Raw genomic sequence first — 15,795 nt, forward strand, 5'->3', positions numbered from 1 at the left:
TACCGATTATGGTTGCACGTCATGTGGAAGCAGTCATGAGGTGCTCAGAGTTCACCATAGTGGGTTTCACAGAACCTGCTTCTGACCTCCTGCTCCAGTCATCTAATGGATTACAGGTATGTCATATCTAGCTGCGTTTTACAATATTAACAGAGTAGGGGATTGAATGATTGATTCGGTGCTTAATGTTCTCGGACAGTTGGAGTATGCTGCCGAGGGTTTCCATATCCATAATGGTGTAAGTGGCCTGTTGAATTCTGGACCAAGGGTTTGGTCTGAGATTGAGCCTACCATAGAGAATCATTATGATAATAGGGTAAATGCCTTTGTTTGAGATGTTTACACAGAACTCTGTTCTTTCGAAGTTTTTTCGATGGAAGCCTTGTATCGTCTTGTAGTTTATTCATTCAGTCTCCTTTTAAATTGTTTCATGGTTTTATGCTACCAATTTCTGGAAACTCGATAGAAGGCCAAAGTCCCTTCTTTGTGGCACTTCCAGGTGTTCTGTTGTATGGCATGTGAAGCTTGTAGCTACGGCTATCCCAGTTCTTTTTTTTGTTTTTAAAAATGCAATTTAATTGGGTATTATCTGTTCTGCACCTTCCCGAGTTCTAGGAAGTGATGCATACGAGAAGTTGGGTTATTTTTAAGTTATGTTATATCAAATATGTAATATTTGGGACTCTGGGTCATGTTTAAGTTCCGTTAATTTCCAAATGTGTAATATTTGAGGTACTGGGTTCATGTTTAAGTTCTGTCATTTCCAAATATACAATGTTGGAGGCACTTCATTTCACCTTTCTTTTAGTTCTTATATGCACCAATCTCGTACCGAGAAGTTTATCTACTTGCGATATATGTTTTTGTATGGTTTCCACGGCTACACTTGTTATATGAATATATTATGCTCATTGGTAACATGCTTGCACTGTAGCTTCTTTCTAAGGATTTCAAGTTTCCACTATTCGATGTACATTATTCCTCTTCTTGGGTTTTATTTGCCAATCTTAGGAAATGTAAATAAAAGAGAAGGGTTTACAGTGATTCTTTTAATTTGGAAGTTAAACAGACTTTTCCTATTGCTTCTACATATACCATCGTTCAATTTTCTCTGTTTTCTTTCTTTTTGTTTGCAAAGAATTATTCATTCACTCTTCCTTCTCATAACTAGCTAGACATAGTTCTATTTATCGTTATGATGTGCATGTTCAATTCTAATTGCGTTTATGCTATGCATGTTTAGTTCTATTTTTCCTCTCTAGCAGAAGAACAAAATAAATACTATCTTCCTGAGTCTATACCTAAATGCCCAGACTCTATTTATGTAGGAATATTTTGCCTCTAAGTTTCAGATATTCCTGTACAACATTCATTTCAGACATTAACCTCTACCAAATCTGAACATTCGATAAAACAACTTACATCAAATAGATTATATCAGGTTATTTAGCTACCTGAAATGTTGTAATAAAGAAGAAATTTCAACTGTTGAAGTCACCTTTGTTATTTATAGATTTCAATCCTCCCAACCATGAGACTTGCCGTTAGGTCCAAGTCTCCCCCCGAGCTTGCTCAGAAGACCAATATCTTGTACCCATTTTCTGACATAACTCCTAGCTAAGTTACCAAAGTGGATGAGGGTCATTTTTCCCTCAATGCTATTCACTCTTCCTGGAGGCATGGGCTTGTCGATGTCTCCCATTCTGAAAACAATATCTCCTTATGAGACTCTTCAATTTTAGGCAATTTAGCAGCCCTTCCAATTTCTGCATTTTACCAGGAGAGATAATCTGTGACCTTTTCATCTGCATCTTCAAATTCTAATCTAGTATTGACTGCTTGGTCAATTAGTGATTTAGTTGTGATGCATAATGGATCAATAAGAGATATTTTCTGGCAGAGTAGATTCAGCGGTTGAGATAAAGCCTTATTTTCCTCTAAGGCTTACTTCTTAAACTCTTCAACCTTGGGATAATCTTTGAATTGTTCTATAGAGAGTTGTAACTATGTGATTTGCTCTTCTTTAGATTTAATCTCTTGCTGATGTGTCGATTTAAGTTGCTCGAGCTCTTGAGACAACTGTTACTATCTTTGAATGGCCTACTGGTCAATTTTTTGTTTCTCCAGGTTTAACTGTTCTCCAAGTTGATTAATCTTCTGTTGTTCTACCACTAACTATCCTTCAAGCTTATTATTCTTCTGTTGCTCCACCACCAACTGTTCTTCAAGCTGATTAATCTTTTTATCTTTTTCTTTGATCAATTGATTAACTTCAGTCTCTTTATCAATTGTAGTAGTTGTGTATGCCCCTGCAAAGTGAGATAATTTGGTCAAATCCTCAAAAGGATTGACCTCTAAATATTTCCATATGACATTCATAAATTCAGATTGAGGAGCTGTGGATGATGTTTGGTCTATTTTCCTCTTTTTCCTCTGCCTCTTGACTATAACCTTGTGTTTAGGACTGTAAAAAACATCCAAGGGCGGAATTTCCTCAATGATTAATGTAATTTGTCTTGAAGGATTCTCTAGTATTATCTCTATTTCCTTTTGAGCTGAGTCCTTAATGGGTGTCTCTTCCATCACAATATCAGAAATAGTGAGTTTTTGTGTTATGGGAGGCTCTTATGTGATAATCTTTTGAGCATCAGTGTAATATCCCTAACTCGGAATATTCCTCAAACCCCAACAAAAACTCCAACCAAATATGGGAAAATGATATAATAACCCCAAAGTGATAAAATAACAGTGGAACAACATATAATAATGTAAACCGGAAATATAAGTAGATACACAAGAAATGCAGCGAGAAATGCTAAGCCATTTTATTATACTGAGCAATAAATGAGTACGAGAGATGATTAGACAGATGGCACCTCGACTTGCACAAGGCAAGTGAAGAAATACTCTCAGAATGACAAGAATGGCCTCTCTGCGTGGATGCTGTTGCTGCTGCTAGAAAACAAATGATGATTTGGGGCTACTCCCCTCATCGAAAAAATCTAAAAGTCTAGATTCGGGCTCTACTCAAGAAAAGCAGAAAAACCTAGAAAGCTTTCCTAGAATGGCCTCACACTGATATGCGTCCCAGTTGCTGGGAAACTATCGTGCTGTTATTGCTACTGGAAATCGATTGAGGATTTGGGGCTGCTCCCCTCCTCAAAAAAGACTGAAACTCTGGAATCAGACTCTACTCAAAAAACCCAAAAAAACCCAGAAAGCTTTTCTGAAATGGCTGACCCCTGAAAATCACCCCCTTGGGGTTCTACGCAGTTCCTCAAAGACGCTGATGAAACTGCTGATGAAACTGCTGAAATGATGATGAAACTGTTGAAATGATAATGAATCTACTACTGGAATGCCAATGGAAATACCTTTCCTGAGCAAGCACTTGAAGTCCCCCGGGGCTAAGGGTGAAATCTTTGAACGGAGACACTCAATGCACTAAACAGTGCTGCAGACTAGCTAAACAGCCAGCGTGCTTTAAGTCGAAATGACTATCACAAATGCTCATAACCAGAATGATCCCAAATGAGGGGGTTCCTCTCTATTTTATAGCCTCTGCCTCTCACAATCCCTAGGCTCACTTTCTCCTGCGTGATCCCCTTCTTGCCATGTGTTCCTTCCCTCCTGCGTAGTCCCTCCATGTGTCTACGTGGGCCCCATTTCTGCATCCCCCTTTGGCCCCCTTGGTTCCCCCTTAAGTCACAACGTTGTGCTACCTAGGAAGTGACTTTTTATTCTAAAGTGAGTTATGTTCCCCCTTCCTCACTTTTTATTTACAAATAACTATAGAAGGCAAAAATCGAACAAAATCGAATATTCCAATTAGCCATAGCTAATTAGGAATATTACAGTCTCCCCGGAAAAATGTTGCTTGTCCTCAAGCAACTGAAGTGATGGATGTTGTAAGATCTCCTCACTCTCCCAAGTGGCATCCTCATCTGGCAAATTCTTCCACCTCACCAAGAATTCCTGGACCATCCTGCTCCGCAACCGTCTCTCCCTAGAGTCAATGATAGCCTCCGGTTGCAATACCAAATGCCCCTCATCATCCATGGGTGGTAGCTCATCCGTCACGGTCACCTGCTACCCCAATGCCTTCTTCAGGCATGATACATGAAAAATGTTATGAATCTTGCTGCCTTGGGGTAGCTCCAACTCATATGCAACCTGTCTAATCCTGCATATCACCCTGTATGGCCCATAAAAGCGGGGCTTGAGCTTCTCAGCCCCCTTTTTCTTCAGCGATGACTGTCGGTATGGCTGTAATCGTAGGTAGACCATGTCCCCTACCTCAAACTGTCTCTCCACCCAACCCCTGTCGGCATACAACTTCCGCTGGTTCTGTGCTGTAGCCATGTTATCCTTGAGAGCTCGGAGGATATCCTAACTCTCTTGGATCCAAATCTTAGCTCTAGAAGCCTTGCTATCACCAAACATCATGTCAGCAAAAGATAAAGGATGATACCCATATAAGGCATAAAATGGTGACATACCAATGGACATGTGATGTGAAGTATTGTAGCAGTACTCCCGCAGATGTAGCCACTTCAGCCATGCTCGTTGCTGCCCACTGACATAGTTACGCAAGTAGCCCTCCAACTACTTGTTAACTATCTCTGTCTGTCCGTCCGTCTATGGGTGATAGCTGGTACTCAGTGTCAACTTCGTCCCCACGAATCAGAAAAGCTCCTGCCAAAACCCGCCCATGAAACGACTGCCCCTATGACTGACGATGGTCTTAGGAAGACCATGTAGCCTGAAGATCTCCCTGAAGAACATCTCAACCACCTGTGTTGTTGTATAGTGTGTGGATATGGCAAACAAACGTGCATACTTCGTCAGTCGATCAACGGCGACAAAGATACAATCCTTGCCCTGTACCATGGGCAACCCTGTGATGAAATCCATCGAAATACTCTCCCATTTCCCCTAACAATGTAAACTTTGAAACGGGAACTGTAAACTCAAAACGAGAACTCTAGCCAAAAAAACCGCTTAAAAACATAAAAAACAATGCTAAAAATGAAAAGTGTTGATGCTAGAATAACACCTTTTTTTTTTTTTTTTCTTGGGTAAATTTTGAACATATTTTAAACATGGCGGTGAAAACCAATTTTTTGTGCAAAAATTGTCCAAAAAACACCCTCAAAACAAAAAGTGTTAACGTTGGGATAACATTTTTTTTTCCCTTTTTTTTCAAGGGTAATATTTCAACATTTCGAAATAATAGCGAAAAATATTTTATCATGACCCTAAAAAAAGTTACAATTTCAAAAAAATAATGAAGACATAAAATAAAATAAAACATAAAAAAATTAAAACAATGAAAAAACACAAAACAAAAAAACTTAAAAAATTAACAAAACATAAGTTAAAGCATATACTAAAAACAGAAAATTAATATATATATATATATATATATATATATATATATATATATATAATAAAAATGTAAAAAAAATAAATAAATTAAAAAACTAAAAAAAAACTTAAAAATTATAAACAAATAAATAGTAAAAAAAACATATTTAAAAAAAATTTGAAAGAAAAAAAAAATAAAAATCTTGTAAACAATAAAAAAAAAATTGCCAAAAGAAAAGAAAAGAAAATATATATATATATATGGAAATGAAAAAAAAATTAAAACAAACTATAAAATTTAAGTAAAAATAGAAAAATTTTAAAAACATTATCAAAAAAACTGAAAAAAAAAATGAAAATTAAAAACAAACTAAATTTAATAAAAAAATAGAAAATTACTAAAAATAAATAAAAAATAAAAACTACTAAAATTAAGATTAAAATGTTAATTACTTTTATATATATATATATATATATATGACAAAAAAAATTAAAAAAATTGTTAAAAAAAAATATCTCATAAATCTTAAACGAATCAGGAAAAAAAAAAAAAAAAAAAAATATATATATATATATATATATATATATATATATATATATATAAGTAAATAAAATAGAAAACAAAAAAAAAACATAAAAAAAACTAGGAAAAAAAAATTAAAAACAAACTAGACTAAAAAAGGAAAAAAAATAGAAAATTAACAAAAATAAAAATAAAAACTAGTAAAATTAACATTAGAAGAAAAAAAAAAAAAAAAACACTGAAATTAAAAAAAAAAAAATCAAAAATTATGCGTTTTCAAATTTAAAAAAAAAAAAAAACCAAAAAATTAAAAGAAATTTAAAATTTTTAAAGAAAGATGATTTTTTGTATTTAAAAAATGAAAAACAAAATTGATTAAGCACGTTTTTTTTAATAAATTTTTTAAGCAAGTTTTTTTTTTTTTTTTATAAACAAATTTTTTTTTGAGTTTTTTTATTTATACAAAAAATTTATAAAAAAAAAAAAAAAAAATTCCCCTTCCGCCCGGGCCAGCGCCACCGCGAGCAGCCCGGAGGGCGGGGAGGGGATTCCAGGAATCACGCCCCCACCCTTCGGGCCACCCGCGGTGGCGCTGGCCCGGGCGGAGGTTCTGCACGTGGGAATCGCCCCCCCGCCCTCTGGGCCGCCCACGGTGGCGCTGGCCCGGGCAGAGGCCTGCATACAGGACCTCCGCCCAGGCCAACTCCACCACGGGCGACCCGGAGGGGGCAATTTTTTTTTTTTTTTTATAAAGTTTTTTTATAAATAAAAAAACTTAAATTTTTTTTGTTTTAAAAAAAAAACTTGCTTAAAAAAAATAACACTTTTTAATAATTATTTTTTTTAATAATAAAAAAAAAACAAAATGGTTTCATCATTATTTAAAATTTTTTTAATATATATTTTTCTAAATAAAAAAAAATCTATATAAAAAAATTTTAAATTTTTTTAAATTTTTTTTTAAATAAGAAAAGGTCAGTTACAAAAATTTTAAATTTTTTAAATTTTAAATTTTTTTTGGTGTTTAATCAATTTTGTTTTTTATTTTTTAAATTGAAAAATACATGATTCTTTGAGAATTTAATTTTTAATTTTAAATACATGTTTTTTAATTTTTTTTGTTTTTTTTTTTTTAAAGACATTTTTTTTTTGGTTTTTTTTTTTTTTTTTTCAATTTATTTTTGTTTTTTTAGTTTTTTTTTTTAAATGTTTTTAATGTTAATTTTACTAGTTTTTTATTTTTATTTTTGTTAATTTTCTATTTTTTTTTTAATCTAGTTTGTTTTCATTTATTTATTTACTTTTTTCTTGTTTTTGTTAATGTTTTTTTTAATTTTTCTATTTTGATTTACTTAATTTTATATGTATATTTTTTTTAAATTATGTTTTTTTTTTCCAATTTCTTTTATGGTTTATGAGATAATTTTTTATTGTTAACATTTTTTTTTGGTCTTTTTTTATGTATATTTTTATATGAGTTTCTTGAAGTAATCGACATTTAAAAAAATAAAAATAAAACAACTTAAAAATATGTTAAGTAATCATAATTAAAAAAAAATGGACATAATAAATTTTAAAGTGTGAAAAATAAGTCCTCTAAAAAAAAAGGTATGTTGTATAACACGTTGCATCAACATGATAAATCAGCATAAAAATCACTAACATTTAAAAACAAATATTTATATTTGATACATAAGAATATTTAAATTGTAAAAAATATGCTCCAAAAAACAAGTATTGTATTATGTATCACCACTTTTCAAAATCGGGTCATGTTTTTACTACCTCTACGAAACGGGTAATTGTATCGTTCATTTAAAGTGCCAAAAACTATGTTCCAAAAAAAATATGTGTGTTCTGCATCGCCCCTTTTCAAAATCGGGTCAATTTTTTGCTATCTCTACGAAATGGGTAACAGTATCAGTTCCCGTTTCAAATTTTACATTGTTCTCTCCGGAATGGGAAGAAGCTGCAATAATCCTATAGGATGGCTCATCTCTCCCTTGTTCCTCTGGCAAACATCGCACTCCCGGATGTGTTGGAGTACGTCCTCCTTGAGGCCCTTCCATGATAACCTCTCCCTAATGGCCCTGTAGGTTTTGGTAAAACCCTGATGTCCTCCCAATGGGGAATCATGTGATGCTTGGAGTATCTTCTTCTTGAGTTGAGACCCCTCAGTCAAGAAGATCCGATCCCTGTAGTAGATGATCTCATCGACCACCCTGTACCTGTCATCTACCACCTGCCCATCTAGAACCTCACATGCAAATATATCCTTGGAGTACTCTACTAAGATTCGAGCCCTCCAATCTATATCCAAGCTCATAAGAGACAACGTGGCTGGTCTACATGAAAGGGCATCTGCTACCACATTGTTCTTACCTTTGACATACTCAATGTCAAAGTCATATGCTTGGATCTTACTGATCCACTTCTGCTACCTCTCCTGTAGCTGCTTCTGCTCCGAAAAGAACTTGAGGCTATTGTGATCAATCCTCACCCTGAACCTGTTGCCTACCAAATATTGTCGGTACTTAGCCAATGCATGCATGATGGCCAGCATCTCCTCATCGTATATGGAATACAACCACTCATGCGGAAGGAGCTTCCGGCTCTCAAATGCTATAGGGTGACCTCCCTGCATCAATACTGCGCCAATCCCCTCTCCCGACGCATCACACTCCAAAACAAGTGGTTGTGTAAAATTTCGCAATGCAAGCAACTCCTGGATAGCTCGCTCAATCTCATCCTGATAGGCCTTGGGGTGCCTATAGGGGGTGGTAATCACGGCCTGTATGCCCTGCTCAAGCTCGATGGTGTGCTCAAACCCCCGATCTGGTGGCTGTCCTGGTGGAATCTCCCTAAACACTATGGCATACCGATCAAGGATAGACTGTATCTCTGGGTGTACCGTCTGCCTTGTAGTTCCTGCCTCTGATGCACACAGCTCCATTTCCCACTCTATGTCTCCCTTTCGGAAGACTGCCTCCATCAGATGAGCCGAGAAAGTCTGAGGCAGATATGTGTGTTGTCCCTGTATCTTCTCATGCCTCCCTGTCTTCTCATCATCCCACTCCATCTCCAAGGTCTTCCAATCTGTCGTGGCCTTCCCTAGAGTGATAAGCCACTGAACACCCAGTATCATGTTGGTGTCTGGAATATCGACCATGAAAAAGTGGTAAGTTAATGTGTAGGTGCCCATCGTCACTGAAAGCTTTGGAAAATAACGGGCACACGTCATGGTCTGATCTCCTGGGACCAAGATTGAAAACCCATCGAAGCTCTTTGTCTGTATACCTCTCCGCTCAACCATCTGGGCATCAATGAAGTTGTGGGTTGCCCCACTATCAACCAAAACTGATACGCGCTGGCCACATACTATCCCTCGTATGCGTAGCGTTAGATACTTGGGAACTCCCCACAACGCTGCAAGGGCACCTCCGGTGGGTGCAAAAGATGCACTACCTGCTGCTGGTGGTGGAGGTGGCAAAGGTCCCTGTATGGCATGGCTATCTCCTACCTCCACATCCTCCTCGTCATCCTCTTCTCCACTGCTCTTGGAGAAGACCTCAACAAAATGTGCTTTACCAGCAGCACATCTATGTCCTAGTGCCTATGGCTCCTGACAAGTGAAGCACAACTAATTCTTCTTCAACTCCCTTCTAGCATCATCGTCAAGCTGTACTCGTCCTGGATTCCCCTTTGGAGGTGGAATCCTCACATCCTTCCCCTTAGACTGGAAAGTCTGTCTCTGGGGGGTAAGGTGTCTGAGTCCTGGGTAAGACATCTTGTAAGTCCCGGGTCCTGCTGATAGCGTCCTGGAGGGTAGTTGGTTTAGTGGATCGGATTAAACCTCGAAGTGGCTCTGCTAACCCCTCAACATACATATAGACCCTCCGTGCCGCGGATAGGTCTGGCACCATCACAAAGACCCTTAAGAAATCTGCAATATAGGTCTCTGGGTTCCCTGTCTGTTTGAGCCTTGTCAGCTCAACAAAATGCTGCTCTAGATCCCTCCGATCAAATCGCTCCATCAGTCTCCTGGTAAACTCGACATATGTCGTCACTGTAGAGTGCCCTAGTGTAACCATCCCATGAAACCACCAATCCTGGACCTCACCATCCAAATGCAATGTTGCCACCTTGATGGCCTCTGTCTCCGACATCTGGTTAAGCTGGAAATAAATGTCCAGCTTGTCCACCCAAGACATTGCCGAACTGTTTGATGAACCATCAAACGTAGGCAAGTGGAATCTACTCGCTGCACGGTGGGTGTCACCATCATGGTAATGTCGGTACCCTCTGTGATGGTCGCGGGGTCTGCTATCCCGCTGGAGCTGAAAAAAATCTCTGAATGAGAGAGCTTCCCTAAATTCCTGCCCATAGGCCTGGTACTCTACAAAATAATCGCGCATATGTCCGGGCTCTGCCTCTTGCTGGGCTACGGCCCCCGTGTCTGCTCCTAAGAAAGTGGGCATGGTAGAGCGTGTAGGGCCATGTGAGGCCACCTGTTGCGCAGTATCACGCTGCTCTAGTAAGTGATGGGATGCACTTGATCCCTCACCAATCTGAAAAACTCGTGGGCTCTCATGTTGTCTGGCCTCAACTGCTGTGAATCTCTACCCCATCACCTCAATTTGCCTCGACAGATCCTACACTGATTTGAGGAGCATATCCGCAAATCTCTTCCCGTCCTCGTCGGCCATCTGTTCTGCGTCCACTACTGGCTCTCTCTGTTCTGCATCTATCACAGGCTCCTCCTGTTCTGCTTCCACCACAGGAACACAATCTCCCTCTTCGTAAGTGTTCTCCAACCTACGCCTAGTGTCTCTGTATCTCTGACCTCTGTAACAGATATAGGGTTTTTCCCCCGGTGTCATAGATTGCTAGCTCCAAAGGCTGAGCCAGATCTATGCTCTGATACCACTGTAATATCACTAACCCAGAATATTCCTCAAACCCCAGCAAAAACTCCAACCAAATATGGGCAAATGATATAATAACCCAGAAGTGATAAAATAACAGCGGAACAACATATAATAATGTAACTCGAAAATATAAGCAGATACACAAGAAATGCAGCGAGAAATGCTAAGCCATTTTATTATACTGAACAATAAATGAGTATAAGAGATGATTAGACATATGGCACCTCGACTTGCACAAGGTAAGTGAAGAAATACTCTCAGAATGACAAGAATGGCCTCTCTGCGTGGATGCTGCTACTGCTACTAGAAAACAAATGATGATTTGGGGCTGCTCCCCTCCTCAGAAAAAGGTAAAACTCTAGATTAGGGCTCTACTCAAGAAACCCAGAAAAACCCAAAAAGCTTTCCTGGAATGGCCTCACACTGATCTGCATCCCAGCTGCTGGGAAATTGCCGTGCTATTGCTGCTACTGGGAATCGAATGAGGATTTGGGGCTGCTCCCCTCCTCAGAAAAGGCTAAAATTGTGGGATTTGACTCTACTCGAAAAACCCAGAAAAACCCAGAAAGCTTTTCTGAAATGACCGACCCCCGAAAATCACCCCCTTAGGGTTCTACCTAGTTCCTCAAAGGAACTGATGAACTACTGCTGAAATGCTGATGAAACTGCTGCTGAAATGCTAATGAATCTACTGCTGGAATGCCAATGGAAATACCTTGCCCGATTAGGCACTCGAAGTCCCCTGGGGCTAATAGTGAGATCTTTGTACGGAGACACTCAATGCACTAAACAGTGCTGCAGACTAGCTAAATAGCGAGAGGCTCTAAGTGGAAATGACTATCACAAATGCTCATAACTAGAATGATCCCAAATGAGGGTGTTCCTCTCTATTTTATAGCCTCTGCCTCTCACAATCCCTAGGCCCACTTTCTCCTGCGTGATCCCCTTCTTGCCATGTGTTCCTTCCCCCTGCGCAGTCCCTCCATGTATCTGCGTGGGCCCCATTTCTACGTCCCCCTTTGGCCCCCTTGGTTCCCCCTTAAGTCACAACATTGTGCTACCTAGGAAGTAACTTTTTATTCTAAAGTGAGTTATGTTCCCCCTTCCTCACTTTTTATTTACAAATAACTATAGAAGGCAAAAAACGAACAAAATCGAATATTCCAATTAGCCATAGCTAATTAGGAATATTATAATCAGTCTGAATTTTGATCTGTTGATCAAATTTCTCCCATTCTTTAATCAATATTGGGTCAATGTGAACATCTGTGTTTAGTTGTTCACTGGCCTTGTCACTTGTTTAAGCTTCTCCAGAACTCTTTTCTATAAGTTGCTCCTTGTTGTGCTCTTCTTGTTGAATGGTTGGTATAGTAATTAATAAATCCATAGGTACTGTCAATAACCTCCATGTCCTGTATTTCATGAATTCTTCCATTTTCTCAAAACCCATTTTGATTGATGCCAAATGACTTACTTGTGAGAATATCTCTATTGAGGTGAATAATTCATCAAATGCATCATTCTCATGGATCAATTTATTAACCTTCATTTGAGTAGTGAAATTGAAAGCAACCTTATCTGGGTCAAATTGTATTTTAGGGATAACAGCTAGGCCTAGATCCTTTGTCTTTTCTGCTTCTTTCTAGGCATGTTTAAAATCATGCAATGAATAGGTTCCATAACGAAGAGGAAAGGAAGTCCATAACTGTTTCTTGGACTCTTTAATATTTTTATTCATCCCTTTCTCAACTATTTGATAGGCTACTTCCCTGGCTAATAGCTTATCTGGAATGTAAAGAGGAAGGACATGAGGGTCTGCAATGCTGCCAAAAATCCTAACATAGGTGAACTTTTCTTCCCCGAACCAACCGCCGATTGAGGTTAAATCAATGCTAGCTTTGTCAGACAGCCGAGGAGAGGGTTTATTAAAGATAGCTTGATGGATCGGTAAAATGAAACCATGGCAAATTTTTTATAAATGATTCTTGTATTCGGACTTCCACAAATATTTATGGTAAATATGAATGGGGGTTGGATCCTAAACAGTCCATTTCCATCCTAAGATGGGAAATTTTGAATTGAAACAAATTGTGTCAACTATATAAGCACTCATATAGAATGGGGGAACAATCCAGGTGGTGACATACCTGTTCCTTCTATAATCCAGTATTTGAATGGCCATTTTATCTGATAGGATGTTGGCCCAATCCATCACAAAGGAGTTACCGCTGCTTCTATCAATGGAACCATTTCAATAGAAAATCTAGCCGAATCGGGGCTTCCAAAGAGTCTACACATCATAGAAGCAACATAATAATATGGAGAGGTTAGGGAGTCTACAGAATACATACCGAATGATTCATGTTTGTGCTTGTTAGGAAAGTGTCTCCATTTCCTGATAGGGTATGACTCAATATCATTCTCCTTTGCGAATTTTTCCAGGAATGATTTGTTGTAGTGTTGTTGGGGATTTGGCAAGTGATTTTGATGTCTTTAGATTTGAAGGATCCAAACATCCTTCCATCAGTTGTGAAGAAAGTCCTGTCCGTTATGTTAATGCTCTCAATTAACCATATTACCATATCATTATATGGTAAAACCTTTGCACGAGCTGCTATCTGATGGAGGAAAGAGCTGGCCAAATCACTGAGTGTGTTTTCTGATTTTTTAGTTCCATCAGCTATTGCTTCTTCTTCTATCTCCTTCAGATTTTCATTTTCAAGCAAAGCATATATGCCTTCCCATGAGATCTTACTAAAGCCTTGATAGGTAGTATCTGAGATTAACACCAATTTTCCTTGTTCTTCTTCCACTGTAAGGGGAGCCTTTGTCTTTCGAGATTTCTTAGACATATTGACTGACTACGTAATTCTAGATTTACACTGCAAAATGAGAAAGAGGAGTGTGATAGGTGAAAAACTTTGAGAGTAGCCAATACAACTAATTACAGACTAAAATTAGTGCATGCGTATTAGATGCAAAAAGATCTCATATTGTACATAGTCATAAAGGATGAAATCCTTAAAGGATTGTAACCATAACTGCCTCTTAATGCTTTACCGTATCCCCATGACATGAAACTTTAATGCCGAATTAATATATATCGCATCGCAAGTTTTCCAATAGTCCTTTTAGAATAGGTGCCATAACTCTGCGATTTTGCAATTAGCGATTGTATTATTTTAATACTTGTAGAGCCATCGCATATCGCAAATCGGGAGTTACAAATGCTATGTTCCAAAGAATTCTTTGTATTGTTGTGATTGCGATGAGTGATGAGCTGGAACTTAGATGGCAGATTCCTTTTTAAACTTGGCAAATCATGATTTTTACTTCGTAAATCATGTTTTCCTTTACAATTGATTTAATACTATATCGCGAGTCTCCATGGTATATACTACTTGCTTCTATTGGGAGCACGATATGCAATATGCGATTGCGATAGTTATGTCGCATCGCAAAGTTTCAACGGAGTGGTTTCAATGTTTTCCTATGGATTGGTGATATGTGATATGTAATAGCCTTTTCGCATCTCAAGGTTTCAACGGAATGCCATAATTTATTCCTTATGATTAACGATATGCGAAATGCGATAGTTATATCACATCGCATGTTTATAAATGGATCATTTCAATTTAAAACTTTTCGATGAGGAATTTGTGATACATTTGATGCAACACAACTTATCAAATGGATGTTCATTGGTCTTAAGCAATTGCGATTTGCGATGAGTGGTTCCAAACACTCATAAAGCAACTTTTATATGAAAAGTATGGAAAATCTATTTTTACTCAAAAAGTTTTATTGCTTTTTATATCCTAAAGGGGACCTATTTCTTGTTTAGCATCTTTAGACTAAGATAAAAAAAAAATTGAAATGGGGGGGTTGTTGTATATAGCACAATAGGTTCCTAGCATAATGTAGTATTTTTTTTTAAACTTAGTGCAAATGGATATAGTTCCAATTTATTGAGCAGACCTATGGTTAGCTCATGAACGACATAGTCTTTTGACATATCCACATCATAACACTTGGATAAAGTGTCATAGCTAGTGCATGCATATGCAAGAACAAAACCTATACATAATTGGTGGACAAAAAACAATGCATGGAGTTAATGGAAAAAGTAAAAACTAGAAAAACTAGTAATTGATATTTCTATGTAGAAAGCAACACCAAAGAAAAATTGTAAGTGTTTTTATCAATAAAACACACCACACATTGTTGTTTTTTGGAAAATACCTCTCCAACTTTTTTTGCCATAAAAAACTAGTTTTTTTGCTATATATATGATTTTAGAATTCTTTTATCTAAATTCTCTCTCTATGATTTATGACACAATAAAATTAAACACATTAGTTCTATATACTTTGTCTTCATGCATAGCCTATAAATAGTTCAAATGTATTCGCGATCACCCATTGATCATAAAGAGATTGACTTACTTAGAATGAAACTACATGAGAACTGCCAACAATTTACACAAGGTACAAAAGTATTTATCGCACCATAGCCATGAATTTATGCAAGGTACACAACACTTGTGGATGAAATGTTAGTTTGTCTTTATACACAAGTGTTATATATATATATTCTAAGATGGGTAATGTCATTTTGTATCATATTGTTAGTTATCCATTAAAAGCATTACCTTCTATGTCATAAGTAATAAACAATAGTCTAGTGACACATGACTAAAGAAAGCGAAATGAAAAATCATTGCCGAATTGTAATCATAGTACTATATCTACATTAAATTGAAAATCAAGGTGGGCAATGTGACTTTGTATTATATTTTTTGCTAGCCATTGAAAGAATTATCTACTATGCCATAAATAACAAATAACATTCTAGCCACAAATAACTATAGAAATTACAAATAAAAACCATTACTCAACATTGATCATAGTTCTATAACTACATTAAATTACATATATGGTTTAGTAAATGTGTCAATTTGAACAAAACATATTGCAC

This window comes from Pinus tabuliformis, chromosome 4_1 (assembly GCF_031772625.1).
Source record: "Pinus tabuliformis cultivar Carrire ecotype Pingquan chromosome 4_1, CPIR1, whole genome shotgun sequence".
Lineage (NCBI taxonomy): Eukaryota > Viridiplantae > Streptophyta > Pinopsida > Pinales > Pinaceae > Pinus > Pinus tabuliformis.